A 21,950-nucleotide genomic window follows, 5' to 3' on the forward strand; every position below is an offset into this window, starting at 1 on the left:
TAAAAGGTCATCTAATCCTCCTCTCATACCCATCAGCCATGGGGCATTACTCCCATATGTTACTGCAGATACAGCAGTTGGATCTCCAGTACCGTACCTTTATCTACATCTATGTCTGCGTCATCTGGCATCTCACCTTCATAAAATCACACCTGCGTGTGGACCTGTTGATGTAATGACAGAACAAACGGACTGCAGTACGGCTGTCAGTGCTGAACGACCCAATCAATATGTCCTCGAGCATAATGACCTATTAAGCGGGACGGAAAATGTAATTGTCGTGTCATTGATTGTCCCCACACTGCCGACACCATGTATGGATGCTTATCACTCTAAGAGGCATGCAGAAAACAAACACCGAGGAGTGATACCGCACAGCGACAGGTAGGCTTATTAAGTTACTTCGCTCTTGCCATAACTTTCACAGCTTACCTTCCTATACTTACATAAACGAGGTATATGGTATACAGGGGTACGGTGTATGACAGAATCGATTGCATTCACAGATCGCAGATTGCAAACAGGCGTTGTGGACTTCTCTGGCTGCAATAGTGATGCCCATCATGTATTAGTGCTGTTAGGTCGTAGCGTTTGCGTCCTTATTTGTAAGCCTGTTGATTGACATTTTTCTTTTATTCAGTATAGATGTTTCTATTATTGTCAAACAGGAATGAGGTTCTCCAGTACAAAACAGACTTATCTAATAGTGATTAACAAAAACAACATACGTCTATGTATGAACGGGATTAATGCTTACGATGAGTTCTTGTTTGAGTATGGGGATCTGCATGAAAACACCACATACTAATGGAATAGCATCAATAAGAACAGCCTGAATAGGTTTGGTGATTGATTGAGTGAGTGAGGTTAATTGTACGCCGCTTTTAGCAATATTCCATCAATATCACGGCGGGGGACACCAGAAATGGGCTTCACATAATATTGTAGCCATGTGGGGAACCGATCCCGGGCCTTCGGCGTGACGAGCAAACGCTTTAACCATTTGGCTACCCCACCGCCCCGAATAGGTTACGGATTAGACCAGGTTCCCTTTGCCTTATCAAATACAAAGTGTTTTAAGAAATCATAAAAACATGTGGACAGTAGTCGTTGGTAGTTGTAAAGGTAAACATGCGAAAGTAGCCTCACTTTGTATAAACATTAGCTTCCATACTAGTAACGTTTGGATAAGTCTTTCTCAGTGTTGTCTAAATCTTTTTTCAAGTTTCCACAGTGTAGCGTCCATGACCATTCACAGTTGAAATCCTAAAGCAAGTACTACCAGACAGGCCAAAAACAGTTGGAATTGATTAATGTATCAATACTTAAATCATTGCCCTCAAAGTAGTGTCTGATTACTCATAACAATTTCATATGTTCCAGTTATGATTTATTGAATCATCGACTACTTGGCGGAGAAACAATCATTTGTACAAACAAGAAATGGTTATTTATGATCCTGATGTAATTTGATACGGGTATCATAATTGTGTTTTGGTAGTTTGCAGCCCAGTAAGGTTTAGATAATGATTTATTGAATCATTGACTACTTGGCGTAGGGAACAATCATCTCTATATCCCAGCGTTCTGTATACTGGTAGCAGTGGCCACTGTGGACGTTAAATCCGTAATGAAGATTGATGATGTATGTATAGAAATAACACACGGGATATGCCTCAGCGGCTTTAAGCGCATAATGTACCCAATACGCGTAAATACTTAATTACTAATGGCGCAAAATACTTGTTTTGGCAATGTAGAATTGTTGTTTGTTATGCAATTATCATGTCCATCAAAACTTGGTCTTCTTGGTATGTGCTGCTTTGATAAACACATAAAATATCACCATGTTATCGATGGAGCTAGTCTATAGCACTGACGTATTTATGAACCTAAACACAATGCCCGAGTGATATATAACAAGTTTGCTGAGAGAAAAACAATATAGGGAGAGTGGTAACAATACTGGGTGTTATTAGTGTTACTGTGCTGAGTTGTAAAAATAGTCACCATTTATCGACTGGGAACTGCATCTCGTGAGACGTACATTTACATTGTGTTTGATTACGTTATAGGGTCATTTAAACTTGCTATCGGCGTAGTAGATTGTCTTATTTCTCCACACGATAGAGTGGGCGCTTGCGGAATAGATCAGATTTCACTTGTACGGTCACTGTGATCAGTCTGAGCATCGCCCACTGAATTTCCTTGAGACAGTTTTAAATCGTGACTTCGAATAAAATCTGCTCGTTTGTGAAATGTGAAGGTTTTATGAATGAATAGTTCTACCATTTTAATGCACTGCTAATGACTGGTATCACTGAAAGTATTTCCTTATTAAGTGAGTGTGTAAAACCACGGATCAAGGACTAGGATCAGCTGTGGTAGGAAGGACGAAGTGATGATTATCTTACTCGTTTACCACGGCAATGAAACCCTTCATCATGGGAATAATGCTGAATCCTGAACTCGACCCCAAAACCTTAGGATCCTGCAGCCCGAAACGGACGTAACATGTTTCACTAAGGCGATTGTTTTGCTTCCTTTGCATGCGAGCGGTTGGGCATATTACGCTCACCTCTTCGCGTACGCTTGATATCATCATTTTTTAATATCAATTCATAAACAAATGTTCATGAAATAGTCGGCATTGTACAATCGACTCTCCTTTTAGCAGACATTTCTTATTGACGTAGAAAGTTTTTTTTTGCCTTTTTTCATATAACGGACGATATCAAAATGTTTTCAATCTAACATTGATTGAGATCACATTCTTCAGCAATATGATATATTTTCCAAGAAAATCCCTCAGCACTAACGGTCTTTCTATTCAGTCATTTAAGCCACTTCGGTAGAAGGCTATATTTTGGTTCCCTGAATAGCCCTCGGCAGCAGTAAGTTGGTTATCATTACTAATTTTGGGCATTGCAAGTGCTTTTCCATTTGAAGATCCGGGTTAGAATTGATCTTTAGCATCCCATGCTTGTCGTAAGAGGCGTCCTAACCCGGTCGGGTGGTCAGGCTCGCTGACTTGGTTGACACATGTCATCGTATCCAAATAGCGTAGATTGATGCTCATGCTGTTGATCACTGGATTGTCTGGTCCACACTCGATTATTTACAGACCACTGCCATATAGCTGGACTACTGCTGAGTGCGGCGTAAAATTAAACTCACCCACTCACTCGAATTTGGAAATACATGACGGGCACTGGGTGGAAACATTTGAACCAGAATTCATGTCCAGCAGCCTTTGCAGCTCGGCTGGTGGTACTGGCTGGTGCATTGTCCTGGAGAAGAAGAATTGCAGCTCGAGCTTGCGTGAACGCTCTTTCCGCATAATATTCTCAAATCATGATTGTTCCGTGTGGTAGGTAATCAATATGAATTATACCCATGATAACGCAAAATATGGTGGCCATAACTTTCTTGTTTGATCCAGAGGCTTTGAACTTCTTTGTTTTGGGAGACTTGGCATCATTCCATTTGATGGATTCATTTCTGCTCGGGGTCATCGTGATCGATCAAGGTCTCAACACAGGTAGTTAATCGAAAATGAAAATCACCTGGAATGGCATTATACAAGGTTAACAGGGCATTACTGATCTTGGCCCGTGATATGTATATTCCATCTGGAATATTTCGTGGGGATCTTCAGACCTCTGACATGTGAAGATGTTCGTGACGGATGGTCTGCATGGAACTAGAAGGGATACGAGTTGTTGTCTTCTCCAACTCTAGAAGTGTGTTGGTGGGTCTCCCATCACTCGATTGTGCACTTTTCAACATTTCCTGATGCTAGGACGGGGGTAATCTTTTTGACTCTATCACATTCGAATTCCTTGACCCCTCGTGTAATGGTACGAGAAGATGGAGAGATCTTCCCATTAACAGCGATCGGTAGCTCTCCAAAGAATTTTGTGGACTAATCTTCCATGAGGAGAAACTAGCTGGCACTGCTCTATACTAAGTTTGTCAATGAGGGCAATGGATGGGAATGGCAGTGGGAGTTGGGATGCTGACTTGGTTGACACATGTCATCGTATATCGTTTGCATAGATCGATGCTTATGATGCTGATCACTGGATTGTCTGGTCCAGATTATATTATTTACCAACCGCCGCTATATAGCTGAAATATTGCTGAGTGCGGCTTTAAACAACCAACCAACCAACCAACCCCGATCTCGTTTCATGTGATGGCCTTGTTTGGTATGTTACAACATACAAGAGCTCATCAAAGATTCATGATTTATGGTAGACATGTAGAGGACATGTCCATCTTTGACGCGTGTGAGTGACATAAAATGATGTCAGAAGTATTTCGTCATATTGACTTTGCATGTGTTCGTGGCGGATGGCATTTGTGGGTCAAGACACACGAGAACACCTGGGATCGTCACTATTATTTGATAGTGATTCTGGAACACATGCAATTCCCAACTCGTACCATAACCTCACATGTTTTTTCAGATGAAAAGGAGCGGTAGGGTAGCCTAGTGGTTAAGGCGTTCGCTCGTCACGCCAAAAACCCGGGTTCGAATCCTCACATGGGTACAATGTGCGAAGCCTATTTCTGGTGTCCCCTGCCTTGATATTGCTGGAATATTGCTAAAAGCGGCGTAAAACTAAACTCACTCACTCAGGTGAAAAGACCAAAACAAGTTGGCCAAAAGGGCCCTTGTCCTATCTCGTCCAATGCTTGTGCATTTTTAAGGTGATTTATGTGTTTGTGATTGGTGCCACCGTTTGGGCAGGAACCTTTGACGAACACCTGGTATCATCACAGTTTCATCAACACATGCTCTTATAGCTTTCGGGATTGTTTTACGATTATTAAAATAGTTTTTTCTGTTCTATTTAACGTATCCAAACTCACTCAGTCAGTATAGGTTTTGTCAATTAGAAAGGAGTATTCATTATTGGTGATGATCGCAGACACCGACAGTCTTTAAGACACAACCTTTGCCATCGTGACTTTCCTTCAACCCGAACAACTTCCAGAGAGCGAATTCGGTAAACTTGTTTAGAATTCGTATTTCCTGCTTAGGATTTAGTCGAGACAAATCGACTTTTTTCAAATCAGTCAGTACGAGAAATGGAAGTTCTAAGAGCATTTTCTTCGTGTGTATTCAAACTAGCCCCTGGTTTAAAAAATGATAAAAGAAATGCATCAGGCCTTCGGCTGGAAAGGTCTAAATTGTCTTTACATTTATCTCCAGAGCAGACACACATCCTGATTGTTGTTTGTTTTTTTACTGATTCTATCTTCTTCAGACTTGAGGTTGCGTGCAGTGGCTTCAATACACTTTTGATCATTCAGGTGGACATAAAGAAGACAAACTGATGTGACCAAATGAATCTGGATTACATACGAGATAAAATAGCCGAAAAACACCCAGTTTCCTACGAATATGTAATAACAGTACAACGGTTAATTTTTTTTACATAGATCCTATCTGCAAATTGTGTTTAATTGTATTAATGGTGCTGATCATACGAAGGATAAAGACTTATGTCAGAATCGGTATAGACAGGTGTCGCAAACCAGTACATCTGATCCATATTACTTACGTTTGCATAAAGAATCAGGTGCCGCGCAATAGCAGGACCATTGTGAATAGAATACCGTAATTACTCTTTTCGATCAGTAGTAGCCGTCGGGACATGCAATACCGTATGAACGATTGAAAATAAAATACCGTAATTACTCTGTACAACCGCACACGCCTCCGAAAGTCAAATACCATAATTACTTTTCACACACCGTATGATATTTGGGACCTTTAGCTTATGTTGTGCCTGTGTTGTATGTGCATATAACAGGTCAATGCCAGAAAATGTTCTCTGGAGGTGAAAATGAAATGAAAGGATCACTGAAAATCAATGATGACACCTGGTGTCCGTCAACAGTGTCAGTATGACCTGCTCTTTGGGTAGACATCTTCACTTGCTCAGTTATCAGTGCTTTTACGTGCTCTTGTATTTTTTAATTCAAGATCCAAGCAAAACGTGTCAGCACAGTGATGTAGTGGTTAGCATGCTGGACTCTCGCATCCCGGTGGAGACACCAAAATTTGTGACCTGGGTCTCATACTGTGTTGTGTCCCTGGGCAAGGCACTTCGTCCACATTGCACTCAGTCCACCCAGCTGTTTAAAATGGGTACCTGAAAAGCGGACCTATACGGTCTTAGCGCTTAGTAGCAGCTTTGAAAGTCCAATTCCGTCTGGGTAATAATGCAACGCCAGAGAACAGCATCGCGTTGGATTCTAGGCGCAAATATTAGCAATATTATTATTATTAGTCTGCTCAATTCTTAATGGCTAGACGGCCACTGTAATATTCCTGAACAATAATAAGACTTTCAAACGTTTTCTCAATATGAATAGTTTCAAATGAAACAAATAAAGGTGTTTTTCTGTATAGCTCCCATGGCAATATTTTCAGTGATCCGTTCATATAACTTTTCATTTCTATTTTCCCCTTTACACCAAACGGAATGTTTCTGAGGATAGTGGAGATTGAGTATTCTTTGGCACTGTCGTTCTTTGTTAACAGTTTAATCATGCCTAGACATGGAGAAGTATTGATTATACGATGAAAAGAAATATGCCATCAAGCATTTCGAGTGTTCAGTTATCACAAGGTCCGAGCATCGAACCCTAGTGTTTTGTTTGTTGCTGTCTTAGCCATATTCTAGCTGTAGATATCGGCGTGTAAATAATTGAGTCTTGACCAGACCGTCGTGGCGTGGCGTGGCGTGGCGTGGCGTGGCGTGGCGTGGCGTGGCGTGGCGTGGCGTGGCGTGATCATTCTTTGTATATTGTACATGACGTTATAATACAATGGATGGCTTCCAGTTCTTTCAGGACAACGGAACATCAGGTTAGCTATATGCAGATGCTACGATCGATTAAATCGCTCTAATAAATAGTATCAATTCAATTTATTCCGAATCACACGCTTTTCAAATTTGGGATGTACACGAAATGGTGTTAATAATGCTAATAAAGAATTGATACCCAGTCATCTGTATAAAATAACTCTCAGTTTCGATGGAAGTCACGATTTGGAACAAAAAAGCTTTGCATCGTCGCAAAAGTAGTCGGAGAATCCAATTTAAGAAGGTTTTTCACCACTCAGTAACCGCACTAAAACCCGCGTCCAAATGAGAACGTCTGACCGCTTCGCAAATAAACGTCGTTAATATACTCTCTCAAAAAAGAAACGCATATAGGAATTTCAACTGTATTGTTATGTTATATAGCGAAATTGCACACTGGGAATGCAGACCTATCTTCTTTGGCACCAACTCGAGGAATGTCAGTTTGAGTGTCACATGGAGACGTGTGGTGGCGCTGAAGTCAATACCTCGTGTGACCACCGTGGGCATCCAGAACTGCACGGCATCGCCTCGGCATCGAACGAATAAGTCTCAGAATCTCGTGTTGCCCAATCGCAGCCCACTCTGCCTGTAGTGCCCGTCTGCCCAGGGCATCCCACAGATGTTAGATCAGGTTTAGGTCCGGTGATCTTGAGGGCCAGGGGAGCACATTGATGTTGTGGTTCTGGAGGAAGTCTCTAGTGTGACGTGCTGTGTGGGGCCTGGCATTGTCCTGTTGAAACAACTCCCTCTGGCGATCAATGATTGGGAGGAGCTGTGGGCGTAGGATTTCGTCACAGTACCGTTGAGCTGTCAAGTTGCCCTGGATCATCACCCAATCACTTATCCTACGGCAGGTGATCGCTCCCCACATTATAACACTTTCCCCGGCCGAATCTGTCCACCTGGGGAACGCAAGCGTCGGCGAAACGTTCACGTCGACGTCTGTACACCCGCATTCTTCCATCGCGTCGTTCCAATAGACATCGTGATTCATCACTGAACCAGATTCTACGCCAATTCGGTAGGTTCCAGGCCTGAACGGTGGTGCACCATTGAACTCGGTGTCGACGATGTCGTTGTCGAAACACAGGGCCAAAATAAGGTCTTCTGGCACGTAAACCAGCCTCTCTCAACCTCTTCCCGACGGTCCGTGCAGAAAGCCTCCTCAATCCGGGTATTTGTCGAGCGGTACTGGTCGCCGTAGCTGTTCGATGACACAGGTGATGTACCCGGATGTGGCGATCCTGCGCCGCAGTGCTCGCTCGAGGTCGCCCACTACGAGGGGCATCTGCTACCGCATTCTGCGGTCGATATCTCTCCCAGAGCCGTGAAATGGTGCTTTGGTGAACATTCATGCGTCGGGCAACTGCACGTTGGGACTGGCCAGCTTGAAGCAAACCAATGGCGATATGACGGTTGGCTTCACTTAGACGTGGCATTTTGCGTTCGTCAACAATATTCCAAATACAGTGAATAATCGACAGACAGCGATCAACCTTTTATACCCATCATTGAGACTATGTGAACCCAACTCTCACGTGCATTGCATGTGAATTGTGTATTCTGTGACACTACACGCCGAAATTGAAAATCATGCTGTTAAATACGGGTATTTTACGGATGGTGCGTTTTGTTGCATAAACACCATAGGACTCATAAACAGAGCAAAACCTTTGTAAAATGAATCACGTTTTAATTCATTGCTACATGAAATTGCTATTTTCATGATGCGTTTCGTTTTGGGAGAGTATATGTACGTTGAGTTGCAGTTCTGACAGTAAAGGTACAGGGCCTTATCAGATTTAAAATTCACGATGAAGTAGATTAAGATAATTGTTGACATTAAAACTGTAACTAAAACCTCAGTGCCTTTGGGGTAAGTATATTTAGATCTTTGAACAACTACATGAACAAAACAAGAAATTTCCTGAAACCCAGCAAACGAAAACAAACACACGAAGAGCATTCACGGAAAGTGAATGGACTTAATCTATTTCCGTTCTCGTTTTGTTCGATGTCGGATGTTAAGCTGCAGTACAGATGAACACTTTGGCAAGGTGAATATGATCGCAACTGGAGATATTTTTCTTAACCACGTGGGACTAAGACACAACACACAGAGGATACCCTGTAAACTATCTAAAGCTAGGAACATTTGCTAAGCTCTACATAGACTATATAGTCTGAAGGAGTAAAATGGTTAATGAAATGTTTCTCGTTAACAAGATATGCTATAAAGTTGACAAAAACATTGCCGTTATCATAAGAAATCTTGTAAAAGTCCATGTTCGATTGCAAATATTTCATGAGCATGTGTAAATGAAGGATCATGAAATAGTGTCGATGCCAGGTGTTCACAATATGGTGAACATATATTATAGCCCTTCGGTAGCACCTGCCATAAACACTCACAGGGTCTAGCGAACTTTTCACCTGTGAAAAACACGTGGTTGGATCAGGGCCCTCTTTGGCAAACATGAAATTACAAATGTTGTTGTTTATTATCAGACATGTTTAAAGTATGGCCACAAGCATTGTGTCTTTCTTACGTTTGAAAGCTTTGGACTACAGGCACGATAAAATGCATAAGAATGCCAAACATGATTGAGAACGTAAGGTTATCGAGCTTCAAGAGACAAACCGTGGTCAACTCTCTTACCCAAGATGTTAACGATTGCTTGCACAAATTCCAAGTAAATCGCCCAAATAGCTTCGGTCAAAGACTTACTCATGTTAAAATTACGCTTCACCCAGTCCTATAAGACATGTTATGTTTTGCATATTTGGTCTTTAACTGTACATTAAGTGTTATATTGGTAAAAAACCCAACACATCAGGTGTTGAAATGTCAAATTCTTATTCATAGGAATCACAGAAAAACGTTCATTATGATTTCTATAGTTTTAGTCATTTTTATCTTGTGAGCCAAAGAAGGTCCTTGTCGTGCCTTGTCCTTTCAGGATGAGTCAGTCTGATTCGATGTTTCGATAACTTGAGGACGTAATTCCACACAAATCATGTGAAAGAACAGTTTACTGTATTAGATACGCTATTACGCAGATGTCACATGGACAGTGTGATATTCTGTATACATTACTACCAGCTATGCCAGGGAATTGATCGCGCTACTAAATGAAAAACTAGGTTATCATTGATTCCGTAAACACTGTTCCCATTTCATGTTTGGAATTGCAATTTGTATGCAGGTGCAAAGGGATATTTGTATAATTATACACACATTTATTCCAACCATTACGTGGAAACGACCATGAAACTTAAACTTTGGATAGCGACAGCTCAATAGTCTTGGAGCTGCACTGCAGATGTACTGGTAATGGCTTTCAGCTTGGATATTACGTACATATGAAAGGAAACAAGGAGGAGAATTAATCTTGTCCTGCCCTGTATCTCACTGATGTGGCGTCACATTTGTTATTTCATGGCTGCGTTCACTGCTAGATGTATAGATTAGAGCCGTTCCAGGGGCTTCATAGGGATAATCATGGATCGGAAAAAGTCTTCACAGACTCAAGATGTCCGTAAGTATGACAGATTAGGATGAACCATGATGATCTTGCCTCTTTGATTTTCATTAATGCTTCTTTATGTCAAGATTCGTGAATGGTTAGTGGAAGGAAATGATAGATGGTCATATGTAGTTTTTCAAATAAATTATTTATTTTTTTAAACTCGGGGCTATTATAATAGACAGAAACAGATTAACATTATTTCTTCGACGACACATACTTACAAGACCAGTAAGTTCCTGTTTTTATGGTGCATCAAGGGAGAAATGCACTGACATACACTTGGCTCTGTTGTACCGGTAATTGACAGCTGAATTTGAAAATCACGAAACTGCAATTTTGTTTCTGGGCACTTGTAGCATGCTAAAGCAGCAGTGGTTGTAGCTTGGTCTTTATGACCACTGAAGTTAATTGCGTCATAAACATTGAGTCTCATCAGTCGGCAAATAATACTCGTAAATATTTTTAGTTTCTAGGTACATTATTGTGTTTCCCACAAGTAGTACACATCTAATGAGAAACTGTGAAGTGATCATTGTTTCCCATCAGAGTTATATAGCAAACGACTCAACCATTTTAGTAGTTAACATGTGCACGGTTATGGATAATAACTTCCTTTTTATACACCTGATGAAGGAGCAATAATTAGTCCTGAAACGTCGTATAAATAGTAACAGAAGTTATCCATAAAACGTGTTCATGTTCGTCCAACTTCTAAATGCCTTTCAAAACCTTCAGTTTAGTCCTACATATAAAATGTACTGTTATGTCCTATGTGTTGACAGCAGTTCAAGGCTTTGGGATATAACACGAAGGTATCACATGCATGTGTATAATGCTGTCCTAAACATTGGTTACCTTATTATGAAAGTGTTACACAAATAAAACCTGGTGGAATGCACATATTAATCCTGCCGCAAGATTAAAAATGCTGAAAAGAAGCATACATACACTGATGGATGAATATATTCAGATAAATCATTCAGACAAATCCCGATATATATTTCACGTAATGGGTTTAAAGAAATATTCTTTTAGTTCTCCAAAATTACTTATGTTTTGAATTGATGAATAGTTGTCTTCTAAATGCTTATTTTTGAAGACAAATCATTACAAATGGTACGTCACACGAACTGCATTTTCGACGTTGAGAAAGTGCCGCGATTTCAACACTGTGTAAATAACACATGTGCTACTTTCATAAAGGACAAATTTAAGGAACATTCCAGTCACGTGTTGGTGATACTTACTACCACGCCCGTTCATTCAATTGTGTCCTTTGAATGTTCTTTGACCTTCCGTTTACAAAACTGTAATAGAAAATAACAGAACATTAAATATATCAGTAAAGCAAGATGTATGGATGTCAACTTCTTTACTGCTCCTTCAACTCCGAAACGTCGTGTTATTCACAATAAAGAAGTTGACATCCATGAATCTTGCTCTTCTTATGCATTCCACGTCTAAACGCCCTTCAGAGATTTGAAGAAATATATCGCCTAAGTATCAGTTTGATCTGGTGATGCTTTGTAACTTTGTGCTGAATTGATCAGGAGAAGGCATCTGAATTTTCCATCAGAGTCGATTTCTAAAGGGATAACCTATACCAGCATGCTGACAAGTGAGAGTCGTTACATGTGGTTCTTCTTTCAAATAGTAAGAGGTATATACGTTTGTTAAGACCTTCATGGGGCGACAAAACCATTAAAACAACAACGACGTAATTTTAGATTTCAATTTAAGATTCTTTCAAGAGTCGTTTCGCACCACGTGATAATGCTCAATGCTTCATCAGTGACCTACTCTGTTAAGGAAACCAAAAATACTGAGAGAAACAAATAAGGGAACACAGGAAAATTCAAGCGTGATAGTAATCATACAGTGGATTATGTTTTCAGCAGTTATTTCGTAGAATAATTGTTTTGTCGCTTCTATTTATATTAGTTTCATTATGGCATTTGATCGATGACAGGCGATGGAATAAAATGACATTTACAGAAGACTTGGTCACAGTGTTCATCATTCTGTGTACACGTGCGATTAGGTAAAGGGGTTAATCCTTATGTTTTGTTATGTTATGATTCTAAAACCGCAAGCTCGAGTACACTTAAATTCATTTATTTATTTATTTATTTATTTATTTATTTATTCATTCATTCATTCATTCATTCATTCATTCATTCATTCATTCATTCATTCATTCATTCATTCATTCATTCATTCATTCATTCATTCATTCATTCATTTATTTATTTATTTATTTATCATGTTTGTTGTCTAAAGCCGCACTCAGCAATATTCCGGCTACATGGCGGTGGTCTGTAAATGATCCAGTATGGACCAGACAATCCAGTAATTAACAGCATGATCGTCGATCAACACAATTGGGATACGATGACATGCTTGTCTGACCACCAATCCTATTAGTCGCCTCTTACGACAAGCATGGGTCGCTGAAAACCAATTCTAACCAGGATCTACACGGGTCTAAAGCAGTTATATCTCAAATTCACTAATATAGCCTAAAGCACACATATCGCCAAATGAATGAAACATCTCCTTTCTTCTTATTTCTGTTTCGTTAGATACTTCTTATTATTTCTATTTCATTAGACATTTGCACATATAATGTGAATGAGACACATGTCGTGTGTGTTGGTAGGCATACTCATTTCTTTTGACGTTGATAGCATTGTACTTAGTAACCTCAGAGCATTATCAATGTATATATAAAGAATACTTCCTTTAATATCACGCCCTGAGCTTCTGTACTGAAAGAGTTTTGCTACTTATATACAATGTCTCAGCAACGCCGTTAATTGGAATACGACTGACAAACCACAGCGATTAATTTTATTATTATTAATACATTGGAAATCGTTGATCTTTTTGGGATCCCAGTGGAATATGCGTCATAGACTATGTGTTTTGCGAAGTAGCCTCTTCGGTTTATTGACTATGCAATTACGACAATAGGTGGCCATGGCCGAGACGTTCATGACGTATGCTTGGCAGGTCAGGTTACATATAACAGGTCAGCTACTACCAGTCCAGCTATCCCTGCAATGATGCGAAACCAGGAAGAATGAAGAGTCATCTTGTGAATTTGGGTCTGCAGACTGGTTTGTCGATTTGCAGACCATATGTAATCAGATCGATAATATTTTGTACGATTCAGTGAGAATATACAAGGTGATGACCAATTAGTGTCCAATTAGTTGGATGAGATGCACTGTAAACATATAATCTAGACACAAAATTATGGTTCAAGAATATCTAGGGAAAATATTTCATATTTAATATTTTGTGCTGTGTACTCACTGTCAAGACGAGAAAATCACAATGTAGTACCTATCATGTACGATATAAAAAAGAAAATAATGCCATATAAATTTGCGAAGAATTTTCAGCTGTTCATTTATATTGGTTAAATATTTTTAAATATAGTGTTTTACATTAATGTCATTTCACAAATGAAATTGAATCAAATTTAAATCTTAAAAAGCTATCATCAATATTAGTTGATTTATTTGTTTTCATGCTGTCTATCATGTTGATTTCACTCAGGGCGCGTGTCTGAGATGCCGCAATTCGCTATGCAGAAGTTGCATGCCTTTTTTGTGGGAGCTAATCCAAATTTTCGCCAGGTTTTTCAGCACCATGGATAAATGCTGATGGTGAAAGGACATATGTTACATTTATCAGATATTTTTTAATGCCGTTGATGACATGATATTATCTTTGTAATGGAAATATATGGTGTTGTGCCGTTTCATGAACATCTGGTGGGGTAATTGATATACAATGCCCTTACTATTACATTTGGATATTTATCGTATCTGTTTCTTCTTTTGATAAGAGTAGAATAACTGTATAGATATTTGAATATGATATTGTTCCTTCGTCCGATTGTGTGCTTCTGTTAACCTGATTGGCAACGTACACAGGTATCTATAGTGTAACGTCCTATGGTCTGACAACATTTTTCTCATGATACCGGCCGTTTCTACATAATCTTAAGGTGATGGGATGAGTTGCTCACTAATTATCTAACGAAGCAAGCTGAAAATATCATACGCATTTAATACTTCGGAGCTCATGTGTGTTCATGAATAAGAAATCTTATTTCAGCAACCCATGAGGATTCGGGTAAGAATCGATCTTCAGCAACCCATGCTTGTCTTAAGAGGCGACTAACGGTATCAGATGTTCAGGCTCGCTGACTTGGTGGACACTTGTCATCGTATCTCAGTTGGGTACATCGATCCTCATGATGATTTTGTGTTCCAGTTCTGTTTGTTGTATAATGCCCCACTCAGCAACAATGCAGCTTTGTGAAGGCGGTATTTTACTGATCGAACCTGGACCAGACAATCAAGTGACTGCTATCCTGAGCATCAATCATCTCAATTTGCATACGATTACATACTTCACCGTAGTCAGATTACCCGATCCTGTTCGTCGCCTCTTACACAAATATTGTTGACAGTTTTCATGTAAGAACAATTTCGACAGCCTTCATGCAGTTTTGAATATGACAAACATGTAATTCTCAGGTGTCACACTTGATAAGGATGTAATTAAGTTTTTCTGGATGCTTACCTGTTTGTTAATTAGTGAAAAGCATGAGAATAGAAAGTCGCAACACACATTGTTGTGGCGTTTATGTTTTCTCACTTCTTCTGTCTGTCGACTAAATTACCTTGTCTATTGCATTCAACACCATCTGCGTATGTGTTCTTCCTGGTCGTAAGACCATTGTCACCAACGTGGTGTCCATAATTACAAAAAGGCGCGTGACAGGTTGTAAGTCAACACCTGGCGAGCAGTGACACTAATCAATATCTGGCGTACGACTTTGGATTCAGTATGAAGTATATGATCATAATTATTAGTAATGGATATCCTCTATAGATACTTAATCCACAACCCAATGTGGTATTATTTGCCTTTGAAGTGTGGACGTGTTTATTTAGACATGTACAAGAAAAAGTCTACAGATGCAACGTGACAGGTTAGCAGATATGCAGAGAGCAAGATTGCGAATTTTACAACTACCCATGAGAAAAACAAATGTGGTGTAGAAACGTGACGATCCGGGTTAAAATGTGTCTTTATGAACCTATTTATGACGTAAAAGTTACAAATGGCAGACTCTCTGACTCGGCTGATGAATATCACGGTATCAAAGTTGCTTAGATAGATGAATATTTTCCGACAACGTCATATAGCTGTATTAGTACTGAGCTTAGCGTTAATTAGCTTAGTAGATAATGGAATAAATGCTAGACTGTACTGTTACCAGACCCGATACAGATTCAACAATATCATCTTGTCAGTAAGCTCGGTCGTATTACCAAGACGAGAATGAATGTTCAAACTCGCGAGAGCACGTTGACATTACACACATCTGGATGACGAAGTAGACAAAAATCCGTTCTATAGTTCGTAAAAACACCCAGTCCTGTGGAAACTACGTTCTGGCGTCTAATTATTGAAGTATGCTTCCAAGGGGTTTTGTCGGACATGATTCGGCACCTAAACGAATTAGTATTATAGCAAACATATAATCAACATTTGTAACTTTTTGTCTTCGGTGTCTACATTTCAAATTCTTCCTATCAAGTTAACAGAGAGCGAACAGCGACTGTTGCTAGAAGTTGTCAAGGTAATTATTCCAGGACTTCGCTTTCAATTGTTTTTGTGCACACGTGGAGGCTCTAAACATATTTGGAGTAAGAAAACTGATATTTAATGCAATTTCGTATTTAGACTTACACTGTATGTTCCTGTGTGTTGTAAAAGTGAAAACGCGTCTTGCAATTGCTTGGGTTTGAGACGGATTTTACCAGTGGGGCAGGATGACCGCTCATCTTTTCGCGAATACCGATCGTGTCGCTTTTCGGTAGTACTTCATGAACAAATGCTCACGATCTTATCACAATTGTTCAATCGACTCTGTTATCTGATGAATATGGAACAAGTTTGGTGCTTTTATTTTGATAGCATTGTGAGTACACTGCGAACTAATTACAATCGATTTCATGGTCGTATGAACATATTCACCGTATGTTATATTATTAAGGTTAGTAGTCCGCGACAAATGGGTCGTATGGTCAATATGATTTCCATATAAAACTGTTCCAGGTGTCTCTTGAATGTCATTTTGTCTGCTTCGTTACTCAGCATACCTACAACATACCATTATGGGAGACAAGTATGGCATTCAGGGCTGTAACTTAAAGCCCGGGACAGTGAAGCGCCTGAAAATGTGTAGGCCTGCTAACCCTCGACTTTCCTCATCTCGTAATTTTTCATAGATTTCGGGATTCAAAATGGCTGAACGGAAATAGGGCTTGGGAGGAAATGAGTTAGCTGGTAAATTGCAATTCGAACTTCACTTCAGCATTTGCATTTCCTTTATATTATTATACATTAATAGTTTTGAGAATGTTTATTGGTCATATAATTGCATTTGCGTGACTTTTAAACCATATAAAAAAATAGATTGTTACCGGCACTCGTTGCAAGGATAGACAAACCAAAATGGCGGACGCCGCTGCAGACGCTTTTTCTCGAGTTCCAAACTTTAGAGCGAAGTCTTCAATTTGGAAACATTTTCAATTGATCTCTTGAGCCCTCACATCTGAGTCCTGACAGTGGCATTGTTTCAAAAGAAAGGAAACAGTTATTTCAAATTCATTACCTTAACCAATGTGGTACACTTTCACAATGTATTGCAATATATATTGCAATACGCCAACACATATCACAATATATCGCAATACGAAAATTTTGGCAACACCCAACCCTATTCCTCATGCGGTCATACATTCTTCGTTCCATCTTTATGCGGGTATCTCTGACATCAAGCATTCTCATACATGCAATAGTGCAAAAATCGGAAGTTACGAATATGCTCCGGATGATGAATGACGACTTGACTCAGGAAAACAATCTTCATCTTTTGCAAAAGGGAAAGGTCATAGCATGTTGTTTGTCTGCTTTAGACGTCTTATTGTGGAAGATTATTTGTGGTAACGGACTTTATGTAAATGACCTTGTGATTATACATGCTAAGACGCCACTTCCACTGTTCTAGCTTTGATTGTCACATTGTCTACGTCATATAATTCATTGTCTTGTATTTTAGGGTCTTTTTGGTTACGTAATTGAGACGGTTTTGGAAAATATACATTTATCTTTTTTTCTGTGTCTACGAATCGCTGATCGTTGCATATTTTGTTGGACCTGTTCTATTTCATAACATTGATTATTGTAGCATATTTATACAAAGGATGACGTTGATAATAGTTGTGTATTGTCTACGTTCGATCAAAGTTGTTATTAAACCAACGACTCTGATAAAAGTAGATCGCCTAGGATGGCCATATGTCTTTGACGGTTTTGGTCATATTGGTGCCATGTTGTGACGTAAATTCGCTGCATTGGTATCTTAATATTTATTTAGCGTGTTTGTGCGAAAAACCGAAGGAATGCTTTTTGTTTTTGCTTTTTATGATATGAACTATTTCCAAAGAAAAAATGACTGTGTGCTTGGAATTGAAGATTATATTGTTCATCTATTGATTTTTCACATCACAATAGCTTCCCTCACAGAGATCGTTTAAAGATATTGATGGCTACATGCAGACATGGACTATAATAGGTTTACCTACTCATTAGTACACATAGCTTAAACATGTGTCCTTAGTATAATTATGTTAAATGTGAGTGAGATGTAATGAGCCTGTGCGCAGCATTTTGAATTGTCTCCTATGCGGATGTAATATGAAAGAGTGCGGTCACTTGGTGTTGGCACGGAACATACATATGAGACCTGTCTTTTGGATTGTTTGTTGTTGAACATTCAACAATACTGCATGTATCTAAAGCCTGCATAAATTTGAAGACAAGCAGCTAATCGTTAATAGAAGCATATAAAAGAACATTGTTAACGCGAAACAAATCCTTGTTTTGTGAACATTCATGGGACGATAATGCAAAAGCAACAAGGTCACCGAGTCAAACTTTGTCCCCTTCGTACGGGAAACGTATTCCACTCCACACCCGGAATCCTCTTTGAGAGATTTACAAAGGGAACTGCCATTTATTACGTTCAATGTAAGCAAACTGTCGTTTATGTAATTTTGTCATTTCAGTTGTACTTTTGTCAAATGTGAACCCTATTTGGTACTCATTTGAACCGTCCAAGCGACATATACTAGTCAAAATTGTGCCTTATTTGAGCATTGTTCGTATCATATTTAACCAGTATTGGAGACGTTTTTGAGTAAAATTACATCTTGACTTGTGTCTCATGGGAACATATGTGTGCAGTTACTGTGCCTGAAAATGTCTTCATAGTGTGCCTGAGAAGGAATTCCTACATGCACAGAGTAACACACAATATAATTAATTAAACTTGAACATTACACATGTTGGTGTCTATCTGGGGTTTTGCGTCTTCCGTTGTTTCCCAATATATCACGCTGAGACCTATGTTAATCCGATTTGCATAGTGAAGCACATGTTTCACAAAACTGCACCTTTCAATCATACGCCCTCATTTAACTCGTCCTCTTTCGTCCTTTAGAATGAAACAGATCATTTAAGCACTTTTCATGCTGAGCGTCATTGGATGTAGATTAGGTGTGGAAGGACAGATCTATTCTAAATATCTATTTTCGTGATGTGTTCTAAGTATCTTATGTCTATTTCTGTCGGGTGGTATTCCTGGTCCCTGCGTGTCCCGTGAAAACAAACCCATTTTCACACTGTGTTTACATGTCAACTTCATTTTAACAAATATGTTAAACCACACATCCGTATAGACTTGAGCATCCCCCTGCCAAACTTACTATATTGGTAGATGCTTTAATTACTTCTAGCTGCGCCTGAAATGCTTGGACCTTAAAGAAGACCAGCTTATGCTGAGAGCTTCCTGTTATTCTCGACTCTCGTGGCACTTCTGTGCAGTGAGTGAAAATGCTATGAATAGTTCACAGTATATTATTTAAGAAGAGGTGATTGAAATCGACTGTCAATGACGTACTGTTTTTGGAGAGAATGATGTAATCGTTCCCAATATATAGGTGACCGTGGATGGATTTCACACAGAAATCGAACACATTGCGCACTGATTTTCACAGCAGGAATGTTTTGTACCACGAACTGTAACATGTGACTACAACACGAGCACTTCAATGTGACATTTACCGTCATCCTATATTACTTGATAAATATAAGTTACAATCATCTTGTCAAACCAAACAGCATTGTCCTCTTATAACATATATATTATCACACTTGTGATCAGAGATGCATATGTACGAGTATGATAAGCTCGCGAAGACAGCCAGTGTCAAGTTAAGGTACGTACAGTTATGATGCATTTTCCATGTGTTCAGAGTAACAAACACACGAGTATATTTCGTACTGTAATTCATGTTTTATATTCTGTAACATATTTCTTTGTCTACAGCTATACTACATCTTGATTCATGTATTCTACCTGTCAAAAGTTTAGACTCACTAATGTAAATGTAGCCACTTACTTCAGTCAACTGTTCTAAACTAGATTTTGCAAAATATTCCATACTGTTTAGAGGTACTGTTTACCTATGAACTGATGTATTGTAAAATAAATTCGAAATGTTGAAAATATCATTGTCATGAGTTAAATAAATGATGAAACTCAGTGAATATTGGCGAATTCTTTACAAAACTTTACACTAAAACGCAGCTGTTCACATGCACGATATTTGCCCATGCTTTTCAGCAATTTGATGCATGATCCTCGTACAGTTCATCTGCATAAGGTTTGCAGTTGGTTCCCCTAAGTTAGTTGAGGAATTCATCATCGATGTAACCACATATATATACACAACATATAGTTAGTGCTTTAAGTGAGTCTAAACTTTTGATGGGTAGTATATGTATGTTGTGTATCGCTAATTCGATATTTGTCTGTATCAAAATGCTGCTATATCTTGTCGCCATAGACAATATCATATCATACTCTCGCAATGTGGCAATATCGCATGGATATCAAGGGTGATATGGCGATGGCCGTTATCAGCCAACGTACAGTTAGATACGTACCTGCAGCCCTGTCATGACCCGTTGGTCAGGGTTTGAAATATCAGATGCCACGCCAGGCTGTAACCCGTGGCCATTCCGGGTTAAAAAAAAGGTCCCTAGCAACCTAAGCTTGAGGGCATCGTAGGTGGCGACATAATGGATCGCGTAGACTCTGTCCTTGAATCCAATATAGCAATGAAAGCATATCTGAACATCTCGGTCCAACTCATCAATGATATTGTCTGGATGTAAGAAGTAGGACATGTACTCACATATAAAAACCGCCTCTTTCATTCACATTATATGGGCGAATACATTATTTTATCGATATTGATATGTAACACACGGTTATTTGTTATAGGCAATGCTTAGACGTTAAGAAAGACATTGGTGGTTCAGTGGTTGAAAGTGTTAGCGACCCTGATCCATTGGTTTCAGGTATAGGTTTGAACAACAGATTCACACAAATTATTATATGGTCAGTCAGAACCGTGTCAGTGCATTAACTTTATGGTGCCTGTCACAACAGCATGTGTCACATGTACATACATACATTCTTGTGGTGTTAATCCTCACCCACTCACTGACTCACTGCGCAGTTACAATAATTCAGTTCTTGTTAAATGTATTTTCCAAAGTATCTAATTAATACTCGCTTGTAACAACTGAGGAGCAACACCAGAAAACTATTGATTAGTTTTATAAAAGTTTTTAAAAGAAGCTGATATTACTACCACAGGTAGATTAAACATTTCTTTATATCACCTTAATTCAGTCTTACAAATTAAAAACAACGCCAAACATCTTATACAATCTCAGTTATGAAGCTAGATGTTCACAGAAAGCAAACGTAGAGATCAAAGCAACTGCTTTCGCTGTTGATAAACGATGTAAATTACACAAATATGAGCTTATATAGACTTAACGTGGGAACCTATATCTAGGAACCCTAATTACAGAATGGGTTCCCTCGCATATGAACACGATGTTGAAAGAGTAGTACAGTCGGTCTCAGTTGATACATTTTCAAAGACATTTCCTCATGCGCATCATGATTTGGAAGTCCCAAAGGCTGTAAAATTCACCTTATGAGATGTGTTACTTCTTTAAATGTGGAAATGACTTTTTTTATTATCATATCCACCCTGCGTCCTGCTGCTCTTATTTTTATCTTACATCAAATGGCGAGTGTCTCAATGGGGTTCACTCTCACTTAGCCAGAGTCTAACGGAAAAGGTCTTGTTAAGACAACATTGCGCTATGGCTAGGTGAGAGATGTGCGCCAGGTAATTAGCATTAGCCACCGAAGCGTGAGCCTTTGTTTGAGGGATGTAGTCTATATCTACTTTGCCACACGATTTAAGAAGTATGCAAGTGTGTGTGCGTTTGTTTGTAATATGAAAAGTCGGTTTAAACATAGTTATTATTACCCCAATTACAATACAATAATCAA

At 39.1% G+C, this 21,950-nt stretch overlaps 1 protein-coding gene across 5 annotated transcripts in view; it reads left to right on the top strand.

Annotated features, from left to right (window-relative positions):
* Window positions 1-21,950, top strand: part of LOC124259611 (FMRFamide receptor-like) — a 195,936-nt gene that overhangs the window by 166,759 nt on the left and 7,227 nt on the right. Inside the window, exon 1 of one of the 5 annotated variants that reach the window (XM_046693774.1) lies at window positions 202-384. The exons of 3 other annotated variants lie outside the window; for them this stretch is intronic. The gene's annotated coding sequence lies outside the window, so the exon portion shown is untranslated. Of the gene's footprint in view, window positions 1-201; window positions 385-10,109; window positions 10,427-21,950 lie in introns of those variants that run through there. One more of the 5 variants, XM_046693778.1, reaches the window with a different exon arrangement.

This window comes from Haliotis rubra, unplaced genomic scaffold (assembly GCF_003918875.1).
Source record: "Haliotis rubra isolate DU_JTF1 unplaced genomic scaffold, ASM391887v1 Scf73, whole genome shotgun sequence".
Classification (NCBI taxonomy): Eukaryota; Metazoa; Mollusca; class Gastropoda; order Lepetellida; family Haliotidae; genus Haliotis; species Haliotis rubra.